Genomic DNA, 27,496 nt, shown 5'->3' with positions numbered 1-27,496 from the left:
GATTCCCATATGACAGCCCCCCAGAGCTCTGCTCACTGTCTCCCTTCTTTTTCCCTTTTGTCACTTTATCGAAGGGATCCCCACCTCCCCAACACACATGCACAGCACAATTACCTGATGAGATTTGACTCAGCTAGGTCAGTCAGAGTTCTTTTCAAATATTGATACTGAGAGTAGAAGAAAGAAGTCTGTTCTCTCTGCTCTCTCTGCTCTTTCTGGGATTATGCGTTATAAGGACCAACTAAGCTTGGCGCTAACCCAGCCAATATTCCCACCAGCTAGAGAAAACCCATTAGAGGAGGAACACAAAGGAAAGGAGAGCAGAGATGGAAAAAGACAGATGTTTTCTGGTAAATCCAGCTGTGCTGAAAACTAGCCTAGCTTCTCAACTTCCACTTTAAGTGAGCAAATTATTTGCCTTCCTCCTTATTTTACTTTGACTGGACTCTCTATCACTTTCAACCAAAAGATCCTTGACTAACAGAATAAAAAAAAGTGTGTGGCATGAATTGTGTGCAGTATTAACAAAATAAAACTTTTTGTGCTTACTATTGAAAGGCGCGCCGCCCGCCTCTCCGGGCGGTGCGGGAGGAGGAGTCTGGCCGCTGGGCTCTGGGATCCCTCCGCGGCCGCCGGCCTCCCCGGAGCGGGTCCGAGTGTCCGGGCCGGCTGCGTGGTGGCCGGCGGTGGGCCGAGGGGTGGGGCCGGGCGGCAACCGACCGCGGGGGAGGTCATGGGAGCGGAAGGCCTCACCGCCTGGCTCTTCCCTCCCTTCCCCCGTGGTCGGCTCCCCGCTTGCCCGTGCTGGGGCCGGGGGTCCATGCGGCCCTTGGGGCCCGGTCGGGGGGGGGGGGGGGGCCCGGGGCCTGCGTGGGCCAGCCGCTGGGCCCCATGGGGGGGGGGGCATTGGCTCCCCAGCCCACAGCGGGAGCCCGGCGTGGGCTGCCACCCGCCCGCTGCCCCCCGGACCGGGCCCAGTGCAGCGGCGGCAGCGGAGTGGGGCGCGTGCCCTAGCTCGGGGAGGCTGCCATGCTGCAGTGCACCGGCCCCATGGCCGGGCCTGCTCCGAGCGGATGCCGCTTCTCCAGAGCTGGGCCACTCCACCGGCCGCACCCCGTTTGCTGGGCCTATGCCGCCCAGACGCGCTGGAGTCCCAGTCTGCCCGCAGGCCAGCTGCGGGGGCTGTGCGGGAGGGCCGTCCTGCCTTGTGGCGAGTTCGAGCGGCAGCAGCAGGAGCTGGGCAAGGACTGCGCCCTCCATCTTGCCTTGGGTCCTCCATTTTGGGACGGTACCATGTGCTTCCTCACGGGAAGAAGCCGCTACTAGCCGCACCCAGGATTTCTCTGGACTAACCAATAATAATCAAGGGAAGTGCATGCCATCACTATGACCGACTTGCGCCTGGCCAATCAGCGGGGCCCACAGTCCCCTCTCCTGCCCTCACTCCACCCCCCTTTAAAACCCCCTGTCCCATCAGGCGTCTCTCTCTCTCTCTCTCTCTCTCTCTCTCTCTCTCTCTCTCTCTCTCGGCCACTGGAGCTTACCGTTGCATCGGTGAGTGTGGCAGGGGAGCCAAACCTAGGTTTGAAATAAATGACTCTTTGCTTTTGCATCGGACTGACTGGCTCCCTGGGGGTCTTGGGAACTTTGAATTCTGGGCACAACAACTATAACCTCTAAATATTGAGAAGAACATTGCTAGAAAGTCTCTATATCTACAGATGATACAATTAATGCAGTTTGAGCTCAGAAAAGCCCTACAGAAATGTGTCTGTGATTCTGGTCAGGGCTTTATCGGAGATGTTGTTAGCCAAGGCCTTGTGCATTCAGAGAATTCTCATCTTGGCTATATCCCTTGGTTCAATTCACAGCTATACTGGTTCTAAATACATATGGAATTTTATGAGTACTCGGTTTTACAACAAATCCAGGTCCCATTCAATATTCTGCAGAAATCATAAAGCTGTATGAATACTATAACCAAAGAGCCAATATCTTCTTCTTGTTCTATTAATATAATATTCAAGGTAGGAAAGTCCTTTTAGAATGCTCTAAGTTCAGGCACAAGTACTTGCTGACATCTTAATATATACCCAGGGCAGTGCTAGTGGCTCTATTCCATAAACCACATCTACAATGCCTTCAGAACTTGTTTCAAATGCTTACAGTGCCTGCCCCCCCACCCCTCGACCCCCGCCCCCCGCCACCTCCCCGCTCTCTGCCATTATTATAGGCTCCTAGCATGTCATCTCCAGTGTTTTGAAAAGGTGCTTTGTAATTCTGGCTAAATTCCAACCAGTACCTGACTTTACCGCTATCTTCCATCTTTGCATGAAAAACAGTATTTTGCATTGTTTAAAATTAATCTGTCATTTTTTGTTTTCTCAAACTAACTTTATCAAAGAGGAATGTTTCCAGAACCAACAGCTTGTCAACTCCTCATCAGCACAACAGCCTCCAAGTTCATTTTGTTCTTGTTTTTGTTGTTGAGCTATACCCCAGGGCATAGAACTTGGGCCATGTGGCAAGAATGGAGCTGTGGAGGCAAGACACTAATGGTCTGCCAAGATCTCCACAAGCTGAAACCTACTGCCATTATTAAGTATTCTGATGGTTCAAGTTCATTATTAAAAGTAATAAATCATTTTCTTATAAGAAATAGGTAGTTAAGATCATTACTCTTGCCTTTCATAAACCTATAAAAAGAAAAGTGAACTCATGTTGGCCTGAAAAGAAAAAAAAACTAGTGTACTATTTAAGATCTGAACCTAGTCACTCAGCAGCTTCACCCTGAATGAGCACAAATTCCTTCCCTTCCTGCAATTAAGTGAGAAAAACAACCATCTAATAGAAAGACAACCCAAGGATTTCCTTCAGTATCACAATGGCTTCTACACATGGACACACTGCAAGTATTTGTGGACAAATTGAATTACCTACCTTGTGCAGACATGTGTTATGCTTCACGTGTGTTATGACAGGCATGTGTTATGCTTCAGGATGCTTCATATTGGAATCCCCATCTTATATCTGAGGACTCTCCCAGTTTATGAAATAGTAGCAGGTATCCTCTCTCTAAACCTCCCTTGCAACTAAGGGGTAAGTACTGAGGCTCTGCCAATCTGATACCCTGCCCCAGACTTTGAACTGTAAGCTTGGTTATAAATGGGCAGTCTTGCCTAATCCATTCTGGCCAGGGTGCTGGCAAGGTGGTATAGAGGCGGGTGTGGTTGTGGTTTTGCTGGCAGTATTCAATGTCTAGCGTTAGAGCTCTAAGATACGTAAGCTATAGTGGCTGTGCCCAGTGGTAGCACAAGAGTCTTTAATGGACCAGTCTGTGACTCAACTGGGACACTGTTCCTGGCTTTACAGCCTTAAATCTGGTTCTCTTTCCCGCCCCACCCCCAACCCCCTGGAGAGCCTGTGAGTTATCCAAAATTCATTTATTTTTTCTTTTAAAATTGTTATAAGATACAGAAAAGTACACACGTCTTACATATATAGGTCAATACATTTTTAACATGTGTATTCTGTATGTATTCCAGATCAAGATACAGAATAGTTCCAACACGCTGAATGCTCCTTTGTGAGTCCTCCCTTTTAGTATTGCCCAAGGGTAACTACAATCCTGATTTCTATCCCAGAGACAAGTGTTTCCTGTTTTTGAACTTCATATTAATGAAATCATACATTGTATAGTTTTCTGTACCTGGCTTCTTTCCTTTAATGTTAGGTCTATGTGGTGGCATGTATCAGTTGTTCGTTTTTAAAAATTAGTGTGTAGATTTCTATTGTATATTTATATTATAATCGATCTATTCCATTTATGGGCATTGGGTTGCTTCCAGTTTGGGGCTATCACAAATAAAGTTTCTATAAACCTTTTTATGTATGTTTTTGGTAGAAATACTCAGGATTTCTGTTGGCTATATACGCAGGAGTAGATATGTTTAGCTTTAGTAGATATTAAGAAATCCATTTTTAAAATAACTGTCTTAATTTACATTTCTATCAGTAATGTAAGAGAATTCGAGTTGTTCTACATCCTTATAACTATTTGGTATTGTTGTTATTTTCAATTTTAGCCATACTGGTACAGTCATATTTCATTGTGGTGTGTGCATGTGTGTATATGTGTGTGTCTTAAGTGAGCATGTATTAAGATTTAACTCATTAATGAGGGAACCAAAAGAATGGTAAAACTTACACAAAGAATTATAGGAGCATGAGAAGTATTTAGAGTCACTGAAAGAAAGAATGTTAATTTAGATACAAATGTGATGAATGTCCTACAGGTCAATAAAGCTATAACTTCCAGGGTTATCTTTTCTATTGGAAGTCATTTTTATCTCTACAGGAAAAATATCATTTGCCTTACTCTAGAGAGAATAATTTACATCATTCAATTTTCTAGAAGTAAACAACTATCTGCAGTTCTAAAATATCGTAATAAGTAGCAATTAGTTCATCAAGAATGAGCCTACTTGACAATGAAAAGACTTGCAGTTCACTGTTCCTCAGCATCTATATATATAAAAGCCTAAGCAACCGTTACAACCAAACACCAAACGACTGGAACGAGTGGAACAACCAGTCGACCAGTCGCTATGATACACACTGACCACCAGGAGGCAGACACTCAACACAGGAGCTGCCCCCTGGTGGTCAGTGTGCTCCCATAGCCAACCTCCCACTGCTCCTCCCCCCAGCTGGCCAACCTCCTGCGGCCCGTCCCCCTGGCTGGCCAGCCCCCTGATAGGCCTCGATCACTGGCTATGCCAAGGGACCCCCACCTGTGCACAATTTCATGCACCATGCCTCTAGCTTACTAGATAAATTGAAAAGCTGCCAAGTTTCAGTTTGCCTAAAACAGGAGATGGCTTTCTAGCCAATTCAGGCCATAATACAAGCAGCTCAGCTAATTGGCTATTATGGCCCAGAATAAGCAGTTCATTGCATTTTTGTGGACAAAGCTAAAAACTAACAATTGCCAACGCACCTTACAAGAAGCAGTAAGGAAAGGTATAGAAGAAAAAAGGAAATTTAAAAAAATACATATATGTATATTTATGTATAATAAATACATGTGCATATGTTTATTTTTTACATTTTCTTTCTTTTCTATTCCTTTCCTCATCACTTTTTATAGGTTAAAAAGTGTTGGTAATTGTAACTTTTCAACTTTATCAACTTTGATGACACAGAAGGCAAAACCCAGAAAAAGACTCCACAATTATCTTTTTGACATTGGAGATGAGACAGTAGTAGGTAATCACGATTTCCCTCCTCTAATACCCATTCCATGTTCTCTTTGTTTTTATCTTCTGAAATTGTTGAGGACGAGTAACAGGTGATTGACCAGACCTTGCAGTAGCTGTTCTTTAACATTTACCACTGAACATGGAAGTATTGGGAGAAACCCTAGAGAATGTCTTGGGTAACAGATATATTAATCCATGATTGCATTGGAAAGAGCAATTATATTTATTCTTGAAGGTCAGAATCAGTTACTTCAGGCAACCATAGCCCATTTGAGAGGCTTGCACTATAGCATGAGGAACCTAAATTTCTAGATAGCAGTTTCAGTTTCCAATCTGTTTAAGCCATTGGAGTTGGGTCCCTTTTCCTCATAGTGGAACACAATCCCCAGCTTACAAAACAAGTCTGTGTTTGTGTCACATGGTCTATTTGACTTGATCTCCCAGCCTGCAGAATGAGAGAACGGGAGCCATTGTGTTCCCTCTCCCTGGAATGTCCTTCCTCCCTTTTCACTTTGCCGGCTTCCTGTCCTGCAGGTTTCAGCTTAATGCTGTCTCCTCAAAAGGCCTTCCCTCATTATTCCATCTAGAATAAGTCTCCCCACCCCTACATTAATATGTATCACATGACTTTATTTATTCCTCATTTTTCACTATTTTGTTTGTTTACATTATTTTCAATTCTCCTCATCCTCCACTAGATTCAGCAGTACCACAAGCAAGGACCCTCTATCTTGGTCTTTGCTGATTCCTCATGACCTAGAATGGGCACATAATTGGTGTTCATTGTATATGAGTTAAAGCACTGCGATTGAACTAATGATTTTTTAAAAATATATATTTTATTGATTTTTTACAGAGAGGAAGGGAGAGGGATAGAGAGTTAGAAACATCGATGAGAGAGAAACATCGATCAGCTGCCTCTTGCACACTCCCTACTGGGGATGTGCCCGCAACCAAGGTACATGCCCTTGACCGGAATCGAACCTGGGACCCTTGAGTCCGCAGGCTGACGCTCTATCCACTGAGCCAAACTGGTTAGGGCTAACTAATTATTTTTTAAAAGCAAAAGCTATAATCAGATTTTAGTTTTAGAGATATCACTCTGGCTATCACATGAGCAATACATGGGAGGAGGCAACACTTGATAGGAGACCAAGAAGGAAGTCTGCGACAAGCCTTAATGATAGAACACAGCCAGGGTCTCTGGATTTGGGAGCTTCCAATCACAAATGGGTGTTCTCTTGGACCATCAAGCCATGAGACAAAAGGGACAGAATCAAGACTGGACCCAAACGTTTTCTTATAGCACAAATAAACTGTAAGACCTCTGGAATCAACAGAGAAGATGACCCACTCTTAGAACATGTGACCTCTCAGCCTCTTTCCCAGACACAACAGTTTTTCTGAATGTGCTCATGAGCAGCTGTCCATTCAGTAGGAATGACGATTATTATACACAGCTTGAAGGCACAAGCTTCCTCCTACTGAGCCTAACCTGGCTACTGCCAGTCTGAGTTCCCTTGAGCAACAGCAGCAAGCGAGCTGTACACACATCTTGGAGGGGGCAGTGATTTGTCCCCCATGGAGTTCCTTATTTCCCTCCTCCCTCCACATCTTGATTTAGGTTTTCTCTCCTACCCGTCATGCTTCTTTCTGTCTTGTCCAGCACTGATGGATTTACTAAATGTCTTATTCACCACCATATTTTACCACACAACACTGTTCTGACAAAAGACCTCTTTTTACAGGGAAAGGAGTAGAGTAAATATAGCCAAGTGTCTACTTGATATCTCTTTTGGGATATCAAGTAGATATACCCCCCCCCCCAAAAATATCAGGATGGGTCTGGAACACCCTATTTTTGTTATAAAACATCAGGGTCAGAGCTAGAAGAATGAAGTGGAAGGCAGCAGGGTTCCCTACAGCCAAGCTATTTGAGATTAACTTCAAAACAAAGCTCTGAAGGGAGGAGATGGTATAAAAACACACACAAAAGATAGCTGTAATACTAAGAAAGGAAAAAATAGGTTATTTTCATTTTTCTTGACATTTAAATGTAGGCAAATGTTGACATTCATGGAGTTTTTCTTTTATTACTATACGTTTCAAAGTATACATATGTATTTGTTTCTATCTTCATAAGCAGGAAAGGGTGAATAAAAACATGTGAGCAAGCCAAACAGTTCTAGAGAAGCAGGAACTGTACCAAGAATAGAAAGGTCTGATCAGCTCTGCTGATTTCACAACAGTCAGGGCGGTGAGGGGCCTGGCAGCCATTAGCTCCAGTAGTTACCCAGGGAGATCAATTACAAAGATGGTTGGAGAGAAGCTTGCAAAAGGATAAACTCACCAAATGTTCTCAGAGGAATGCTACCCAGGCAAACTCAATCTCTCCTTTTCTAGGAGGGGAAAACTACTAATGATAGTAATAAGAGAGTGGTAAGTACTTACATTTAAAAAAATGCCAGTAGTCAATGTCTATATAACAAAATGGACAGCTAGTGTCACAAAACTTGAAGGCTACAAAATTTGAAGAATGTGTCAAAAACTGAGAGTTTGCCTAAGAGGCAGGGATCTGAGAGTCCCATGATGAAACAAGTGAAAATGATTTTATGAAGCGGCCTCGGCCTATGATCAAAACTTAGATTTGAATTGTCTTGGACTGTGCAACCCAAGAACTTGTGAGTTCTGCTCAAGAACATACAACATCCTTAACAATAGTTTTTGTGCCAGAAAAAAATTTATTCAGGGAATGTTGTCATTTTTTTCAATTGATAATTAATGAAAACTACAAATTCAAATTCATTGAGTGTTTTTTTTTAATTCAACTCATAAGCTTCATTACTGTGTTTATAAATCTGGAAACTTTTAACAATCATGTTTAAAGGGGCTTTTATAATTTAATTGAATTATTTTAAATATTTATGAATTTAATATATTCCCTATTTTCTTTGAGCACTTCAACTGTACAATAAACAATTATCAAGAGCTGTAAGGGGCCTGGCATTTTATCCTCCTTGGGAGCTGATAAGTCAGCCTGTAGAAGTTTCTTAGCCCTTAGCAGAAGACAAGAGACTCCCAGGTGAGAGACAGAGGCCTTTAATACTCACAGCAACAGCAGCAGCCAGAGTGCCATCATTTTGCACTGGTTCACTGTTCAGTGGGTCTGGTTAACACCCAAACATAGTGTGATGATTAAATTTGATGTGGTGTCTTGGATGGGATCTAGAACAGAAAACAGGACATTAGGTAAAAACTAAAAAAATTTGAATAAAGTATAGACTTCAGTTAATAATAATGTATCAATATTGGTTCATTAATTGTGACAAGTATACCCTCCTGATGTAAGATGTTAATAATAGGTGAAACTAGGTATGGGATATACAGGAAATCTCTGTACTATCTTCAAAAAATGTTTGGTAAATTTAAAAATATTTTAATATATAGAGTATTTTTTAAGTTGAGTAAATGAAAAATATTGAATAAGTGATAGTACATGGTGTAGTTGAATATTGAAAACATTGGGAAAACTGTAGTCAATGACTGAAATTTGGGAACACTGGTTTTGAGTATAACGAGGAACATCTGAACTATCTGCTGAGCACGCATTCTTCCCCACCAGTGTGAGGGGAAGACGTGTGATCCAACCACAGCAATCTCGCCCTGTAGGTTACAATTTCAGACGATCCTTATGCAGCACTAATTAGAAGAGTCTTTCATCACCACCCTGAGAATAAGCAGAGTCTAACCACCAAAAGCAGAGCTGAAACTTCTTTCTCTGGAGGAAACTGGGGTTTCTTGGTGTCTGGGTTCTCAGGGGATTTCTTTGGTGAGAAGTCACTATTAACACCCAGACTCTGGTTTACCACAGGGGTGTGGCTCTTTAGAAGCCTGTGTCTTTCAGCAGTCCCCTTAGCATACTTGAGCCCTTATCTATACAGACAAGACCCCTCACCATAGAAGTAGGGAGACGGAATTGCGGACCGTGCCCACTGATGCCCCAACCTCAAAGGCCCCCTACCGTTTGCCTTCCAGCCTGTTCCCAATCATCTAGGGGTTGTAGCACTTGTCCCTTCTTAACTTCAAATCCAAGATTCCAAAGTGAGAGAAGAGAGTGCCAATATTCCTCATCTATACATGAAGGATGACAAGAAAGAGTTGGTGTATATTAGTGGTCTGGGTCTTTATATGAGAATCATCTGGAGGGCTTGTTACAACACAGGTCACTGGACCCACCTCTTGAGTTCCTGTGCAATATAGGGACAATAATTTACATGTGTAATAAGTCCCCAAATACTGCTGATGCTGCTGGTTGGAGAGCCACACTTTGAGAACCACTGGTTTAAAAGACCTCGAGGGCATCTTTCTGTTTTCATATTTATTAAACCCATGTAACTAAGACTCATGTGATGATAAGAATTACCTAAGAATTTGGTTAAATATACAGATAAGCAGGCCCCACCCCAAGGATCAGGCTCCACTGACTCAGAATTAAAAGGAGAGCACTTCAGGTTATTCTCGTGATCAGAGGAGTTTGGGAAACTTTATTATGTCAAAACTTAGTGTACAATCAGTACATATGGTCTCAGGTTGAAACAGGACATGGTGGGGAGATCATGGACATTGATGGGTAGCATGAAAGCCCCAGGAGAAATGGGTAAAGCTGGAGGGGGTGCGAAGGGATCATCAGGGTCACAGTCTTGTCTTGACCCTTGCCCACAATGTGCAAAGCACTGCAGAAATCATCTCAATCACTTAGCATGCTTATACATTATCAATACTATTGAGGGAGGGCAGAAGGTCAAAGGGAAATAATAGAAGGTCATCAAATGTTTCATTCATTTATTGTTTTGAATGTACTTGGTTTCCCCAAACACATACCAACATATCAGTGGAAAGGCCTTCATTAATTTTTACATCCTATCTTACATGTATAGCATTCAGGGACAAAGCTGGTCTGATGAGTAACTAGAGCATATGGCTTCTAGAGCTTGTAATGGCCAAGGAGACCATATGTTCAGGTTTTCCAGATAATTCACTACTATCCCAGCTTCCTATGCAGTCCTCACCCCCATTCTCTCTCAGAAGTATCCTAGTTTGGATGATAAATTGTATTATGTATGTAAAATAGATAAATTACGTACAGCTCTAATATTTCACATGTCCATGGATATATAATCACAGTCACTTATTTTTGTTTAATATCTTATACATTAAAAGGTATTTCTATAAAGTAAGTTAGAGGTTACTATACCCAGTGTGCAGTTTTGGAAACATAGGCTCAGAGAGGCAAAGTGACCTGACCAATATCACAAAGCTCTTAGAGGCAGAATAGGAACCTCTTCTAAACCATAGCCCAATGGGTTTCTTCCAAAATAGTATTATTTGAAGGTGAAGTGGTCCTTCTCTTTAAACTATATTATCCACATGTTCCAGAAAATAAAATTTTGTTATTAAGATGTTCATTCCTTTTAATCTTTTAATATCAGTGTTATGAGTCCCTTTTAAAATAAAAATATTCTAAGCCTCTTTCAACTAATACATTAGTGGGGTTAAACAAAGGGGTAGTAGAAAGCTAGGCCTAGTCGAGTAGGTAACGAAGGGCATGCCATAAAATGGTAATGGAAGGAAAGACCAGTGAGTAGGGAGATGGGCCCTCTCAAAGGTTTTTGTTGAGGGGAGTTGTAGGGCGAGGAGGGCATCATAATTCCACCTCTCAGTTTTACCTGTGTGGTCCCCAGCTATGCTAGCTTGTTCAAAATAAACAGAAACTAATATTAATTCTGGCTGAAAGCAAACTGAAAAATAAAAATTAAAAAAAGGAAGCAAAGTGAGGCTTTAATTTTGGCCTACATTCTCCTCTTAGATAAATTAAGGGGCAAAATGAAATCTCTCCTAATAGAGAAAGATCTCAGCCAGTGATGGAATCCCAAGATGCCCCATTTAGAAGAGCATTTTCAAAATGCTACCATCCAATAAAGAAGTTTATTCAGGATCAGCCAGCAGAACTCAGTGGTTGAGCATCGACCAGCAGGTCACAGTTCAATTCCTGGGCAGGGCATATGTCCGGGTTGCAGGCTCGATCTCAACTAGGGAGCATGCAGGAGGCGACTGATCAATGATTCTCTCTCATCATTGATGTTTTTATCTCTCTCTCCCTCTCTCCCTCCCTCTCTGAAATAAAATATATATTTTTTAAAAGAAATTTATTCAGAATGAGACTAATAATCTTCCTGGAGGTATTTCTCTCTTTCTTCTCTGAAAGGCAGGATTCTGGGCCATGTCATTGTCCCTCATGGTGACGCCCCTTCTTTACCACAGCATGGGGTGGGGTTTGCTCCATTAAACAAGAAACTCAAGGAGAAGGCCGTTAGAAAATTGGAAAGAGTGGCAGCTAGAGAGCAGATGCTCCTGCCTTATAAATTAGTAGGAGATTATGCATGGACAGCTGTACCATATAAATGCCCAGTTTTTATACCACACCATGACCCACTGTGTTTATCATATGGTCCAGCATCTGGTCAATTCTGTCCCCAACTTCCATATATCTATTCAAATCAAGCATTGGCTGGGGATTTATTTATGTATACGACTCAATCTCAATCAGAATACCCTCCTGAGGTCTCGACTTGCAGTGTGGCAGAGAAAAACCCAGCAAGTCCTTTGTGTTGCAACTGTAAGTTCCTCATTCCCCTGGAAGATCCTTTTATTTTCACAAGGCATAGGAGGTAAGTAGTGGCCAAATGGGGAACACACACACACACACACACACACACGCACGCACACGCACACACAAACAAAGATATAGATATAGAATTCTCAAAGTCTTTATATACCAAGAGAACCAGATACTTGTACTCTAGAATAAGGTAGATGTAATGTCTTATATGCCTTGGTTAATTAAGATAAAAAGAAAAGAGATTTCCCTGTGTTTTAAAAATCTTGGCCTTAACCTGAGGATACATACAAGTTTTCTAAGTTTCTTTCCTTTGTAAAGGCATCTTTTCCAAGAAGAAAATCCATTCATTGATTTCTTGCCTTTGGATGTTTTGCTTTAGATGTCTTTATCCGTTTCTTTTCTATGGGACCCAAGTCATGTGGGCCCTTCTTTGGGGTACAGTCAAAAGGATACTCTGATCTTCCCCTCACCACACACATCAAAACAAATTTTAGATTAATCAAAGAATTAAATTGAAAAACTCAAACCAAAAAGAAACTTAGGAGAAAATCCTTTACCAATTTTTTTTTTTTTTTTTTTTTTTTTTTATCGCTGGGTGGTAAAAAGTTTTAGATGATAAAAACAATGGAAGTAGTTGTCATAGAAAAAGACAGATTTTACCCCATGACATTTTAAATCTTCAAATTTAGCATAAACTGAATTAAAAACCAAAAAGGCAAGGTGTAATTTTTTTTTTTTTTGCAACAGATAATGAACAGAGTTAATAACCTTAATAGATGAAAGAGCTCTTAGGGATCAACACAAAAAACACCAAAGCAACTGATAAATAGGAAAAAGACATAAATAAACAGTTCTCAAAAGAGGAAATACAAATCGTCAGGAAATTGTTTTATTGTTCAACTCATTAGTAAAGTTAAAATCTTAAATTAAAACAAAGTACCATTTTATATCATCCTATATAATAAAAGGCTAATATGAAAATTGTCCCCACGGGTGGGAGTTCGACCGACCGGGAGTTAGATGTGCGCTGACCACCAAGGGCAGTGTGGAACATGGCAGGTGTCAGTGACATGGTGCTGGCAGCAGGCGGCAGTGGAGGTGCTGCTGGCCTCGGTGTGCCCTGATGAGAGTGAGACCATGGTGGGATGGTGGAGCAGGTGAGCGGGTGGTGCCAGGCCAAGGTGGGGGCCCCGATTGCCCCACAGATCTGCCCTGATTGCTGGCCAGGCCTAGGGACCCTGCCTGTGCACAAATTTTGTGCATCGGGCCTCTAGTCAACTATAAAAAGATTAAATTGTAGTACCAACAATGGGATAAGGTTGATAAGTCAGGACAACCGATTTGGCTTTAAAGTATTTGTATCTTTTGAATCAGTAATTGTTTTACTGGGTCTCTATACTAAGTGTGAAAATTTCAAAACACAAATATAAATTCAGGCACAATGAGATTTGCTGTAGTAATAGCAAATGAAAGGGTGGAAACAATCTAAATGCTCAATTATAGAGAAATGGTAAAGTATATTAGGATGTGTTCATTAGGCTATTATATTTTCATTAAAGTCATTCTTACAAGAATTTGTAATGCATAAGAAGGTGGAATAAATTCACATTTCTCTTGCCTAATTAATGTGACACCTTTTCCATACACTAGATTTGCATAAAGTGTTTGGTCTATGTAATGCTATCAAACTGAAGGGATCAGGAAATGCTACCCCAAACCATGCCACTGTGGCAGGAAGATAATTTTGAGCTAACAGCAATTAAGAATCAACAGACAGCCTGGTCGGCATGGCTCAGTGGTTGAGCATCAACCTATGAACCAGGAGTTGCGGGCTCAATCCTCAGTGTGGGGTGGGGAGGAGGCAGCCAATCAATGATTCTCTCTCATCATTAATGTTTCTATCTCTCCCTCTCATCTTCCTCTCTGAAATCAATAAAAATCTATTTTTTTAAAAAGAATCAACAGGCTCAGGAAGAGTTCTCTGCCCTCCCTTTATCTGCCTACATGCAGGCATAAAAATGCCTTCGTGAAAGTGGTGTAAGTTTTCCTTGCTCTCCTGTACCAGGATGAAGAAAGGCACACTTATCACCACAAACAAGAGTCAGCACCAAGACAAGTGCATAAACAAATGTTACTCAAATAAACTTCCTCTTCCATAAGTTCTCCCATATATTTCCTATTTACTTCCCCACAATTTATAGGCCTTGAAGCCCAAATTCTCTTTCCTTTGTTAAAATGTTATATAAGCTCCCAAATCTAACTATTCTTTGGAATTTCACTTCTCTGTGAACTCCTGTGCATGTAAAAATATGAATACATTTGTACTCCTTCACTCCTGTTAATCTGTCTTTTGTCAGATAAATTCACAGGCCCCAGACACTGAACATTAGAGGGTAGAGGAACATTTTTCCTGCTCTAGTTTCTGGCACATAGAAATTCCTTCATGACTCTTATGTGTTATCGTCATTCTCTTTTCATCCTTGAAACAACTCTGTGAAGTTGGCGTTGTTTTACTCATCTCATCAAAGAAGGAAGCAAGGCTCAGCGAGGTCAAGCCCCGTGCCTAACTGAACTGCTGTTTAAACGCAGATGGGTCAGGCTCCACAGACCACGTTCTTCCCAACACATTATGATCCCAAGACAAGAAGATTCAACAAGACTCATCATGAAATTAAACAATATTCCACATTAAAAAGTTGTTTTCAGTTGCATGGAGGGGGGCATTTTGGACTTCAGGGTAGGTATGGAAATTCAGTATGACACTGATTGGTACAAAGGGGGATCCTTTAAGATCTTCAGACTATTCAAAATAAAGCAACAAAAGAAAGTACTATCGTGCTATAGCAATACATGCAAAAAGAGAGTTTTTTTAAAGGGCCAAAATATTTGCAGTAGAATGATATGCCTTTCTCTCTATGACTTCATCCAACTAAAAAAAAAACTTCTGATATCTGGAGGCAAACATGCCTATAAATTGCAAACCTGAAACTCTAAACCTGGACACTGAAGCATGTCATTGAGTGGAATGCTAAAAATGTGACCCAGCTGTTAACTCCACATGCTACGAACAGGGGTGTCTCAAAATCGCTCACCTAGTGACCCATAAACAGCAGTGATGCAAGAAAAAGTAACCATGATGATAAATGCATTCTCTCTATTAGATTTTGTTACCTCCCTTTTCCTTTATTTTTGAGACATCATCCCTTTGACCACACTGCAGACTTATGTTAGTATGCAGCTTATGTCAGTATGGGGCTGCTGCAAGGTGTGTCTCTGCTTGGTACAGAAAGCAGTCATTTAATACTTTAAAGTGATTTGGGAAATATTTAAGAATTAGAGGGAAAGAACCACCATGCAGAGGCATTAAGTTCAAAGATTTGGTTTTTAAAAATGCAAAGGAAGTAAGGGAAATGAGCTGCCTCCTTTTCCCCATGATTTTATCTCATACTAACCTTATTTAGGTACTCTGTGTGCCAGCATGTCAGTAAACATGACACATTTGAAACTGCACACCTTGAATTTGAAGCACATTATTCAATGGCATACTATAAAGGTGATCACAGCTGTTTCTCCACATTCTTCAAAACATAGGTGTGCCAACACGGCCCACCCAGAGGCTTTTAAATATTGATGGTGCAAAAAAAACCCATTAACTTGGTTTTATGTAATTGGGCACTGTTGAGATTTGGCAAGGCTTCAGATTTTACTGCTAATAAAAGCTACAAATTGAGCCTTCCCTTAACATCAATTTCTTCACCTCACTCCTCCACCAAAACCCCACTTTTCCAACATAATAAACAGTTGAACCCCTGCTAAATAATTAACCACTTGTATAAGATGGCTTTCTCATCAACCTAGAATACAGATGATACAAATGTCTTCCAGTATTATGGGGTGGCACAACATTTTCATCAAACATGTATGAGATCATTCTCTCTGACCTCTTCTCATTCCCAGGCAAAGTAGTGTGGGGGAGGGGGGCAGGGAAGGGGGAGCATGTAATACAAGGAGAAAAAAATTCACCTTTCCAAGTGCTGGGTGCTTTTAAACCCAACATTATACACTTGCCACACAGAAGAGAGAAAGGGAGGGAAGGGGAAAATGGAAGTTCTCCTGTCAAGAAAACTGTCCTGATGAGTGAGATGTCAGGCAGTTAGAGCAGTTGAAGACACCAAGAGCAGTGATTTGGGTTTTATTCTGTTTTGTTGGTTTTTGTTACTGGCTTTAAATCACAATGAAAGTTTCAAATATAGATGACATTTGACTTTTAAAACTAAACAAATGATCTTTCTAATATCATCTGAAGAGAAAATACTACTTTCTGATACAAGGCTAGTGACCATATGCTATTGTTATGTGATTTACACATAGGAATCTGTGATTAATACTGAAACACATCTACCTACACATGCAGACACGATCACATGCACATGTACACATGTGTACAAGCATATGCAATGTTTCTGCTGCTCTCTTACCAGGATTTCAGAGGGAGTTCCATTTTTTTAAAAAAATATATTTTATTGAGTTTTTACAGAGTGGAAGGGAGAGGGATAGAGAGTTAGAAACATCAATGAGAGAGAAACATTGATCAGCTGCCTCCTGCACACCCCCTGCTAGGGATGTGCCCACAATCAAGGTACATGCCCTTGACCGGAATCGAACCTGGGACCCTTCAGTCTGCAGGCCGATGCTCTATCCACTGAGCCAAACCAGTCAGGGCAGGGATTTCCATTTAATCTCATTTGAGGTCTGGTGGGGGTTAGGGAATGAGAGAGGAAGTCACTGGTCCCATGGGAAACTGAGCTTGGGTGCAACCTCTCAAACTGGAAGAAAGAAGCCACCCAGGACCCAGCTAACTCCTCTGAACTGAAGTGCCATCCTGAAGAGCTAGGAAATATGAAATTAATGAAATTACTATCATTCTAATGATAGATGTGTTTGAGCGTATTTTCCTTGAAAAGTTGTGATCTCGATATAAGGTCTAAATATGGTAACACAAGGGTGTTAACCAAAACATGTTGAGTAAAAATAGCGTTTCTTCACACACAATGGTGCCTATTCTATTTTGTAAGCTGCAGACGTACTTTCTTCAAGCTAACCTGTCAATTTATCTGAGTGTATGGAAGGAATACAGCACTTCTGGCTTAGAATAAGGAATTTATGGACTGAAGGTAGCGAAGGGGGCTCCGTTTTTGCCTCTTTGTAGACACACAGCGCACTACTGACCTCCCGTGGCTGTATTTCAAGGTGCCATCTTCACTTAACACCAGCTTCCTTTGAGGGTCAAACAGCAACTGCCGGAGAGGTCCCTGAACAAGATGTTCCCTGTGCCCCTGTGTCATCTTCGGGAAGCTGGCGGTCACTGTAGTTGAATGTGGAAGTGCTGAGCTAATAAGCCCAGCTTTGCTCTGCTTGAAAGCCACAGTCCACATCTTTTGAGTCGCCCAAGCCTTCACCCACAGCACAACTTCTGTATTTCGTTTGTTTACATTCATTGAGCACCTATTATATTTGGGTGTTCTGACAGATGTTTAACCTAAATTGTCTCATTGAATCATTGCAGTAATTGTTATCCCCATGTTATAAATGAGATAATTGAAGTTCAAAGAACATAAAAAGGGATTTTGAAAAAATAATTCACATCTTCTTCCCCATCTTCAAGGTCTGCTAACATCTCCATGAAGGTTTCATAACTGCCTGGCATACAGAAACCACACCCACTCAGAACGTTAGTACTCAGCATATTCTGCTTCGTATTACTTTTAGGTGTTTGGTAAGAGCTTTGGGTGGTGTCTGGATGGGAGGGGTGTGGGTCTGTAAATCCAGAACAGAACATCTTCCAGGGGCTGAATCTGCACATGTAGGAGAGGACAACAGTGATGGCTGAAAGTTGCCAATTGCTCACTGAGTGTTGGGGATGGGACATCTCAAATGCTTTACATGTTCTATTGTTTGAATCTTTATACCAACCCCACAATGTAGGTATGTAGGTATTATTAATATCCCTGTTTCACAGGTGAAACTAAGGCACTGAGCAGTTAATTAAAAGTCATTATGGGTTGCTGAAACCGGTTTGGCTTAGTGGACAGAGCATCGGCCTGCGGACTGAAAGGTCCCAGGTTCGATTCCGGTCAAGGGCATGTACCTGGGTTGCACGCACATCCCCAGTAGGAGATGTGCAGGAGGCGGCTAATCGATGTTTCTCTCTCATCGATGTTTCTAACTCTCTATCTCTCTCCCTTTCTCTCTGTAAAAAATCAATAAAATATATTTTAAAAAAGTCATTATGGGTTGAATTGTGTCTCCAAAATATTCATATGTTGAAGTCTTAACAACCAATATATCAGAATGTGATCTTATTTGAAAATAGGGTCATTGCTGATGTAATTTGTTAAGATGGGGGTTATACTGCAGGAAGGTGGGCCACTCATCCATTATGAGTGTGTCCCTATAGAAAGAACACGTTGTGAAGACACACACACACACAAACACACACACACACACACATTGCATAGCATGTAAAGACTGGCGTTATATTGCTATCAAAGAACACCAAAGATTGACAGAAAACCACAAGAAGCTAGGAGAAAGTCATGAAACAGATCCTCTCTCACAGTCCTGTGAACAGATTATTTTAACTCTTCCTTTCCAACTGGATGCTTTTTATTGTTATTGCCTAGTTTCTATGATTAATAAAAGTGGCAAGAGTGAGCATCCTTGTTTTGTTCCTGATCTTAGAGGAAAAGCTTTCACTATTGAGTATATTTGCTATGGGTTTTTTCCTAAATGGCTTTTATTATCGTGAGGTAATTTCCTTCTATTCCTAGTTTGAGTGATTTTATCATTAAAGGCTGTTTTGAATTTTGTCAAATGCTTTTCTGCACCCATTGAGATGATCATGTGGGCTTTTTTCTTTATTCTGTTAATGTGGTGAACAGGCATACCTCGTTTTATTGCACTTTACTTCATTACACTTTACATATATTGCATTTTCTACAAATTAAAGGCAAGACCTTACACCAATAAAAAGATTACAACTCACTTTATTATTTTGATACTCACTGTAGTGCAGTGGTCTGGAACTGAACCCACAATATCTCCAAGGTATGCCTGTATTACATGGATAGAAATATCCTTGCACTATAGAAATAAAATGCATTTGTTCATGGTGTTCAATCTTTTTTTTTAAAAAAAAATATTTTTATTGATTTCAGAGAGGAAGGGAGAGGGAGAGATAGAAAATCAATGATGAGAGAGAATCATTGATCAGCTGCCTCCTGCATGCCCCCTTCTAGGGATTGAACCACAACCCGGTATGTGCCCTGACAGGAAATCCAACAGTGACCTCCTGGACCAAGGGTTGATGCTCAACCACTGAGCCGCACTGACTGGGCAGTGTTTAATCCTTTTACTATGCTGCTAAATTCAACTTGTTAGTATTTTGTTAAGGATTTTTGAATCAATGTTTGTAAGGGATATAAGTCTGTGGTTTTCTTTCTTAAAGTGTCTGTCTTTGGCATCAGAGCAATGCTGGACTCATAGAATGAATTAATAAGCATTCCCTCCTTTTCAATTTTTTTTTTAAATGTTTGAGAAGGACTTTTACTCATTCTTTAAATGTTTGGTGGAATTCATCTGAGAATTTTGATTACTGATTCAATCTCCTTACTATTCAGATTTTCTTTTTCTTTGTGATTCAGTCCTGATAGGTTTGTGTGGTGTTTTTTGTTTGTTTGTTTTGTTTTGTTTTGTTTGTTTGTTTTTGGAATTTCTTCATTTCATCTAGGTTAGATGACAAAATAATGTTCTTCTTTGTCTCTTTGTACTGATGTAAAGTCTGATATTAGCCTAGCTACCCTGCTGGAGGCAAAGACCAAGAAGTAATTAACATATAAATGTGAGCAGTCTGTCAGAAGGCTGATGGACTTTGATATTTAGCAAGGGCTGAGAATCAGCATTGTATTACCCTGCTGCTGGCTGAATGGCTGAAGGAAATCCCCTAACCTGATAATCCTTTATTGTTTACAAAACCTTACCATTGATGTCTGTTTGCTTTGCTAAAGGGCAAATGTGTATTCTAGTAAATAAAAAGCTATGGGTCTGAGATTCAGAGAGCCATTCCACTAGAGAAGGGCCTCCTCCTGGTTCCCCCAATGCCTTCCAAATTTATATTTCTTATCTAGTATATCCATTTGTGTGTGGCCCCTTCTCCAGATTCTGAATCCTTGCTGCAAAAGGTTGCGGCACTACCCCTGCTCTCTTTTGTGACTATTTGTATGGAACATCTTTTCCCATCCTTTCACTTTCAATTTATTTGTGTCTGGATTTAAAGTGAGTCTCTTATAGATAGCATAGTGTTGGATGGTGTGTTTTTATTCATTCTGCCAATCTCTGTATGAAGATTTTAATCTGTTTATTGGAGATTTTAATCCATTTGCATTGAAGTAGCTACTGATAAGGAGGAACTTACTTCTGTCACTTCCCTATTTGTGTACTATACACCCTATAATTTTTTTGTCCCTCATTTCTTATATAACTGTCTTATTTCGTCTTTAGTTTATTTTTGGCAGTGAAACACTTTTCTTTCTCATTTCTTCTTGTGTGTATTCTATAACTATTTTGTTTGTAGTTACCATGGAAATTACATTTAACATTTAAAGTTATTATAACATTCTAATTTAAATTTATACCAGTTTAACTTCAATAACATAAAAAACTGTTCCTTTACAGTTCTAGCCCCACCCCTTCTGATTGTTGATGCCACAAAATTACATCTTTATACACTGTGTCCAAATATATAAACTAATATTTCTTCTAAATACATTAGTCTCCTAAATATCTTTTAATAGATACTGGATTGTTTCCAGTTTGGAGCTATGACAAATAAATCTGCCATGACCATTTGTCTTTGTATGCACATATGTTTTCATTTCTCTTAGGAGTAGTAGAATGTCTGAGTTTATGGTAAGTATATGTTTAACTTTTAAAGGAACTGCCAAACTATTTTCCATAGTGATGTAACTTTACACATTTCAACCAAGAGTGTGAGAGAGTTCTGGTTGTCCCATATCCTCCTCAGGAACAGCTGACATTGCCATTTTTTCTATTGTAGCCATTCTAATGGATGTGTAGTGGTACCTTGTGTCTTTAGATTGCATCTCCCTAATGATTAAAGATGCTGAGTGTGTTCGTACATGCTTATTTGCCACATCTTCTTTGGTATATCTTACTTTCAATCTCTGATCTATCAATTCCATTTAATTCTGGTGACTCTCTGAGCATCTCTTCTGGATTTTTCCCCCATAATTCTTTTCTTTCTGATGTGATTTAAATTCTACTTATTACCTGGATCAAGCCTTGATTCAAACTTTTGTGGGTCAGCAGTGATGGTGAACCTTTTGAGCTCGGCATGTCAGCATTTTGAAAAACCCTAACTTAACTCTGGTGCCGTGTCACATATAGAAATTTTCTGATATTTGCAACCATAGTAAAACAAAGACTTATATTTTTGATATTTATTTTATATATTTAAATGCCATTTAACAAAGAAAAATCAACCAAAAAAATGAGTTTGCGTGTCACCTCTGACACGCGTGTCATAGGTTCATACATACATTAAAGTTTGGGTAGCAAGGCTCTAGAGAGCTAGTAGCAAATGTTAACAAGAGCAAGCATTGCTTTCTCCCAATTCAATGCTACATAAATAAATAGTAATAAAATTGTATTCGCCATCACTGCTCTAGAGTAGAAGAAATTGGATGTTTGTAGTAAACTGGGCGGGGGGGGGGGGGTAAATAACTCTTTTTTACAAAAAGAGTTGACGCAGTCTCTGATATTAATGGGAACTATTTCTTTACTTCCTGTGAAGCAGGCTGTTCTCTGTCCCTTTAACTGGTCAATCTCGGAAGAATAACTAGACATTCTCACTCGCACTCTGCCCTTCTTCCTCTTGGGAGTGAGTCCGTCTGAGAGCAGGAACTCAGCTCGGCTCCAAGGAGTCTGCCACCGCCCAGCATTGCTCAGGCCACGGGGAAGTTAGCCTGCCTGTGGCTTCGTAGTGAGTCCATTTGGCTCCCAGATGATGCTACACCCTCCACTTTAGACTCATCGGTAATGAAGGTGTTACTTGTACTTCAATATTTGCCTTCTGGCTTCCTTTTCCAACTAATTTAGAACTTATACAAAAAGAGGGCATTATCTTTTGAGGACCTCACCAACTGGCAGCCTAAATAGAATCTGCAATCAGCAGAGGCTCAAAGAATTTTTTCCCCTCTTGCTGAATACCGCACAGCCTCTGCCGCTGCTCAGAATATGGTCTGCAGAATAGCAGCGTGCCTATTACCTGGGTGCTTGTGACATGTGCACTACATTGGGCTCCAACCACACTAACTGCAGTGGAATCTGCATTTCAATAGGACCCAGAGGTGATTCATACATACATTAAAGTTTGGGTAGCAAGGCTCTAGAGAGCTAGTAGCAAATATTAACAAGGGCAAGCATTGCTTTCTCCCAATTCAGTGTTACATTATAAGTTTAATTTGCAGTTATTTCATTGTTTTTTAAAATCATTTTAATTAACTTATGAATTATGTTTAGGATCGTACCTTACAACAAATTTCTTTGTGAACTTTTGCAATAGTAATAAAATGGTATAAATATAAAACAATTGTGGAAGTTCATAAGACAACTTGCATTTTAAAAGGACAGTAAAATACTTTACATAATAGAAAAATAGATGAATTATATTAAACAGATTTATGTTTGTTTTCTACAGTATCTTGGTTTCCAGTCCATAGTTTAGTTTTGCTGAATACAGAGGGCCATCAACGCTCCTCCAAGTGGAATAAACACTTCCCTATGAGTCTTTATGAGAGTCTCATTTACATTTTTGGCCATGATTCACCACATTTGACAGAATAGGATGAGGAGCAAAGGGAAATGTGACTCATTTCTTCTTTTCAACAGAATGTCAGCCTGAGCCTTACCACATATATTTCAAGATCATCTTGTTGTAAGATAATAAGATCTTATGTTTGTGTGGTGTGCTACCATTAGCAAAGTGTCTTCCCATTTATTATCTTGTCTCATCCTCCCACTAACTGGCAAGGTGGGTGACATTAAGCTTCTTCTACAATGGGGATGGTCAGGCACACTGAGGTTGACTTGCCTGAGATGCAAAGTGGTAAAGGGCGGAGCAAGAAAGGGTGGACAGTCCATTATTCTGACTCCAGGCCCCCAGTTATCTCCAGATGGGACCTAGGTTTGAATGTGCTCTGCTCCATAGAACGAGAATCTGGTTATGAGTATACAAAGTCTAACAATGATAGAATAACTAGCATATCCTGACACTGCTTTAAATGTTTTACCTTTGAAAATTTACTGACAATTTACAAGTATTAACATTGAATTCTCACAACAACCCAATAATGTAGTTAATTTCATTATTCCCCTTATACAGATAATATGTATCCATATATGCCCTTGGCTTTGGGTTCTAAGAAAAACTATCAATACAATGTCAAAAATTATCTTCTATGAAATTATAAACTTTAATTATCTTTATTACTAGAATAAGTACATCAGTTTGGGTAATACATGACTTTAGACATGAAATGACATACATTCAATGGTGTACTGGTAAATATCTCAAAACCAGCTTGCTGGGAGAAAAGGCCCAATTTGTAGATCTTTCCAATTTCTGTGGTGTAACTATTTCCATTATGGCCAGTTTCAAGCTACCAGATTGACATCACTAACCTGGATCTGGGAAGATATATGCACAATCAACTCTTACAAACTGGTTCTGACATATTACTGGTCCAGGGTCATGTATAACCCATATTTAAGCTGGTATTCTACAGATTCTTGAGTAAGCCTAAACTGCTTTGATTTTAAAAATATGTTATAGGAATTCTGACAAGTTCTTTTTGTTTTGTTTTGTTTTAAATTTTGTTTTATCTGACAAGTTTTTGAATTCCTAATAATTTTTTCAAATGTTTTTCAGAGTGAGTTATACTGTTAGTTTTTGACAGCATGAAGACTGGACATAAGCCACTAAGTCAAGGGTTGCCAAACATTTTTGTAATGGGCCAGTACTATATGGCCTAAATACGTATGTCCCCCCAAACAAATTTATATGCTGAAAATCTAATGCCCATGGTGATGGTATTAGGAAGTTGGGCCTTTGGGAGATGATCAGTCATGAAGGTGGTGCTGCCCTCATGAATGTGGTCAGTGACCTTACAAAAGAAACTGTGAAATCTAGCTCACCCCTTCCACCATGTAAAGACACGTGGATACATCTGCCACTGGGAAGAGCCCTCACTTGGCTGTGTTAACCTCTGATCTTGGACTTTCAGCCTCCAAACCTATGAGAAATAAATTTCTGTTGTTTCTAAGACACAAAGTCTGTGGTGTTTTGTTATGGCAGCTCAAATGGACTAAGGCAGCAAGATAGGAAATGTTTTAGGCTCTGCAGGCCACATACTGACTGCCTCTGGCACATAATCTTTGTTTTTATAATCCTTTAAAAATACAAATATTATCCTTAGCTCTTGGGCTAGTCAAAAATAGCTTGATTGTACAGAGACTAGATTTGGTCCACAAGTTAGAGTTTGCTGATCCCTTCTCGAAGCGTTGAGAAAGAACACAGGGGAAAGAAATGAGAATGGTCACATGGTCAGATATTCCTGCTCTATACTGCATCAGTAATTTTTGAAAGAAGGCAGGTCCCAGCCTTCTACTTTACAGCATTATATGGGTTAAATGAATTAATTCCTGAGAGCTCTTCTTAAAGTATAGTGTTTCAACAACCATAGGAAATAGGATTATCCTAAATTGCCCATGAAATACGGCAACTATAATCCCAGTTTAATAGAATGTGTACCCAGAGCAGAAAGTACCAGCTCTTTGAATGGAAGTCCCAGCAACAAAGGAAAACCAAAACAGTTAGATCATTATTATAAAAGCTCTGTTGTTCTAAGCCACCCTTGAGGCAACATCCAGGCCTCCTGGCATTGAATAACAGTTGCAACCTCAGCCTGACTTAGCACTAGTTAGGGTGCTGACATTGTATGTAGTTGGTGCTCAGTTTATACTGAATGAATGAATGAATAATCATATCTGCCGGAAGCCAGTTCCAGCATGTCAGCAGGGATGAATCATCTGGAAATGGTGGAGGGCATTTCCCCAAATCTCAGGATGCATTAAAATAATTGCTTACTGCCACACAGCTAAGGGCATCTCAGTCTACATGTTATTGCCTGCTACTGGCCAAACACCTGAACAGCCGTAGGCAGTTTCCCCAACCTGACAATGGATTCTATATACCTAACCCTACCCTTTGATGTGTATATCTACCTTGCCTTAGGACAATTTTATGTTAATAAAAAGCAAGGGGTCCTGAGACAAGGGAGAACTTGGTTTCTTTAGCTAAGCTCCTCTGGCCCCTCAAATGTCTTTCAAAATTATGTTTCATCTCTGGACTCTTGATTAATCTGTGCACAGCGCCTTCTCCAGATTCCTGAACACTTCTAAATGCTGGATTAAGACCACTGGCATTAATATCCAATAGCTAAGCCCCCACCTTCTGCGAATCACAGCTCTCCCAAAGCACAGTTCTAAACCATCTACTCAGTTAGCCACTTGCCTATCCCGACACCAAGAGGATGTTTAGAGATGTTTCCCTGGGTCAGTGATAAGAGAAAAATGAAGAGAACACCATGTATAAGATATCCAACCATCCATATTTGTTAAATAAGTATCTGATTTTCTTTACATTCTCAAAGTCAAAATATTATCATTATATTCCACTGATAGTTATTTTTTAAATAAGTAAATAAATAAATGGGAGAAATCTCACTTTTGAACTGACTGTGAAATCCAATCTGACAATAAGGAGGTGTGTCCCATGAGCTGGGTTGATATGAGAACATTGGAGGACAGAGGTGATATTGAAAGAATAAAAGAATGTTACAAACTGCACAGGCCCAGCTGCCAGGCCTAGCTGCCTGTTTGATCTCAACTCCCCAGGCTTCCCCCACTAGAGATAGGAACAGAGGGAATGATGCCCTCCCTAAGGCTGTTCCAGGAGATAGCCCCAATACAAAGGGCAGGCTGAGTAAACCGGGCTTGAGATAAACAGGTTGTGAAAACACCAGGCAGGAATGCCCTATCAAGACCCAAACCAGACCCCTTTGGAATTTCTTTGTTCTCCTCTTACCCTCCTGCATGCAACCCCTCCCTGATGTGTGATTTTTGCATATAAATAGCTGAAAGACCCCTTGCTGGGCGCCCAACTCCTCTGCTCCTGCGTGAGTATGAGTTGAGCCCAGCGCGCTGGAATAAAGCCTCTTGCCGTTTGCATCAAGTGACGTCTCCTGCGGTTGATTGGGGTCGCCGTCGATCTGTGGGACAGAGTGAGGGTCCCTCTTCGGGGGTCTCACAATATTAAGCTCCACTTCTCTTTCATTATTATTTAATGTCCAGACAATGTGTCATTATTTGCAAATGCTTTATTACCAAGAAACGCTTTATGACCAAGGTTTTAGAGTTTTAAATTTTGATGTCTAAATCAAAACCCATTCATTTCAATTGTACTGTCTCAGAAACCCCCCACCTTCACTCTTTAGAGTGAGCTGGGACTCCCCTTTTTAACTTCAAATAGGAATAGTACTATGTACTTGAAATATGTTTCTACTTCTTTGTATTAAGTAAAGTTTCCTACTATATGGACAATGAGTGAAAAGATGATAAAGATAGATTGAAGAATCCAGTTTCAGAGAAGGCAAACTTTTCCCCCAGATGTCAGAGAGAAAAACTGTGCTTTTTAGCTCTCAATAAAAACTGGGAAATGGAATTTGGCACTGAATTATAACATGTGCTAGAATCCAAAGAGACACCATAAAGTCCCACTGAACATAGGAGCTAAAATAATTAGGAAAGCTTATATTGAAATAAATAGAAAGGGATCTTCATAGACCAATTCAAACTGGTCGGTATATTTTTACAGAGTTATGAAATCATGCAGCATTCAGTTATAGTTCACATTTATTCATCTCCAATGAAGCCATGTCATAACAGGAAATTCACTTCCAGTAAAAGAAGGATGGAAATGCCACAAAACAGTGATATTTAAATGAAATGAGTCTAGAATTTCTAAAAAAATCAACTCCGATGGATTAAAAGAAATGAAATTAAGATGCTTCTAACCTTACATAATTGATTCTAAAATACGTAGCACTGGATTTATATTACCAAATTTCACAGTATATATAAAAACTATACTAGTGCCCATCTTTACCATTCCACTGTGAAATTAAATAATAGCAACTGTCAATGCTCAGTGATTTTGTCCATATAAATTAGCCATTTTCTGAATTATCTACAGCAACACTTTACTAACAGACTCATTTTATTCTCTGCTACTCTCTATATATGAAACATCTTCCTTGCCATCCCCTGGTAGCCCCAAGAAAATAAATTAATTTACAAATTAATCTAAGCCTGTGTTTCCCAAACTTTGTTCCAAGCAATACTATTCTTGTAAGATGTT

General features: G+C 40.2%; 1 long non-coding RNA gene across 2 annotated transcripts in view; it reads right to left on the bottom strand.

Annotated features, from left to right (window-relative positions):
- LOC118659708 overlaps positions 1-27,496 on the bottom strand; it is an 81,173-nt gene that overhangs the window by 37,864 nt on the left and 15,813 nt on the right. For both annotated transcript variants that reach the window (XR_004968663.1, XR_004968664.1), the window contains exons 2-3: positions 9,283-9,392; positions 8,372-8,486 (exon numbers count right to left, since the gene is read on the bottom strand). This is a non-coding gene — a long non-coding RNA (uncharacterized LOC118659708). The remainder of the gene's footprint in view (positions 1-8,371; positions 8,487-9,282; positions 9,393-27,496) is intronic.

The sequence above is a fragment of the Myotis myotis genome, unplaced genomic scaffold, assembly GCF_014108235.1.
Source record: "Myotis myotis isolate mMyoMyo1 unplaced genomic scaffold, mMyoMyo1.p scaffold_m19_p_7, whole genome shotgun sequence".
Lineage (NCBI taxonomy): Eukaryota > Metazoa > Chordata > Mammalia > Chiroptera > Vespertilionidae > Myotis > Myotis myotis.
This window is presented reverse-complemented; position numbering and strand designations above follow the sequence as displayed.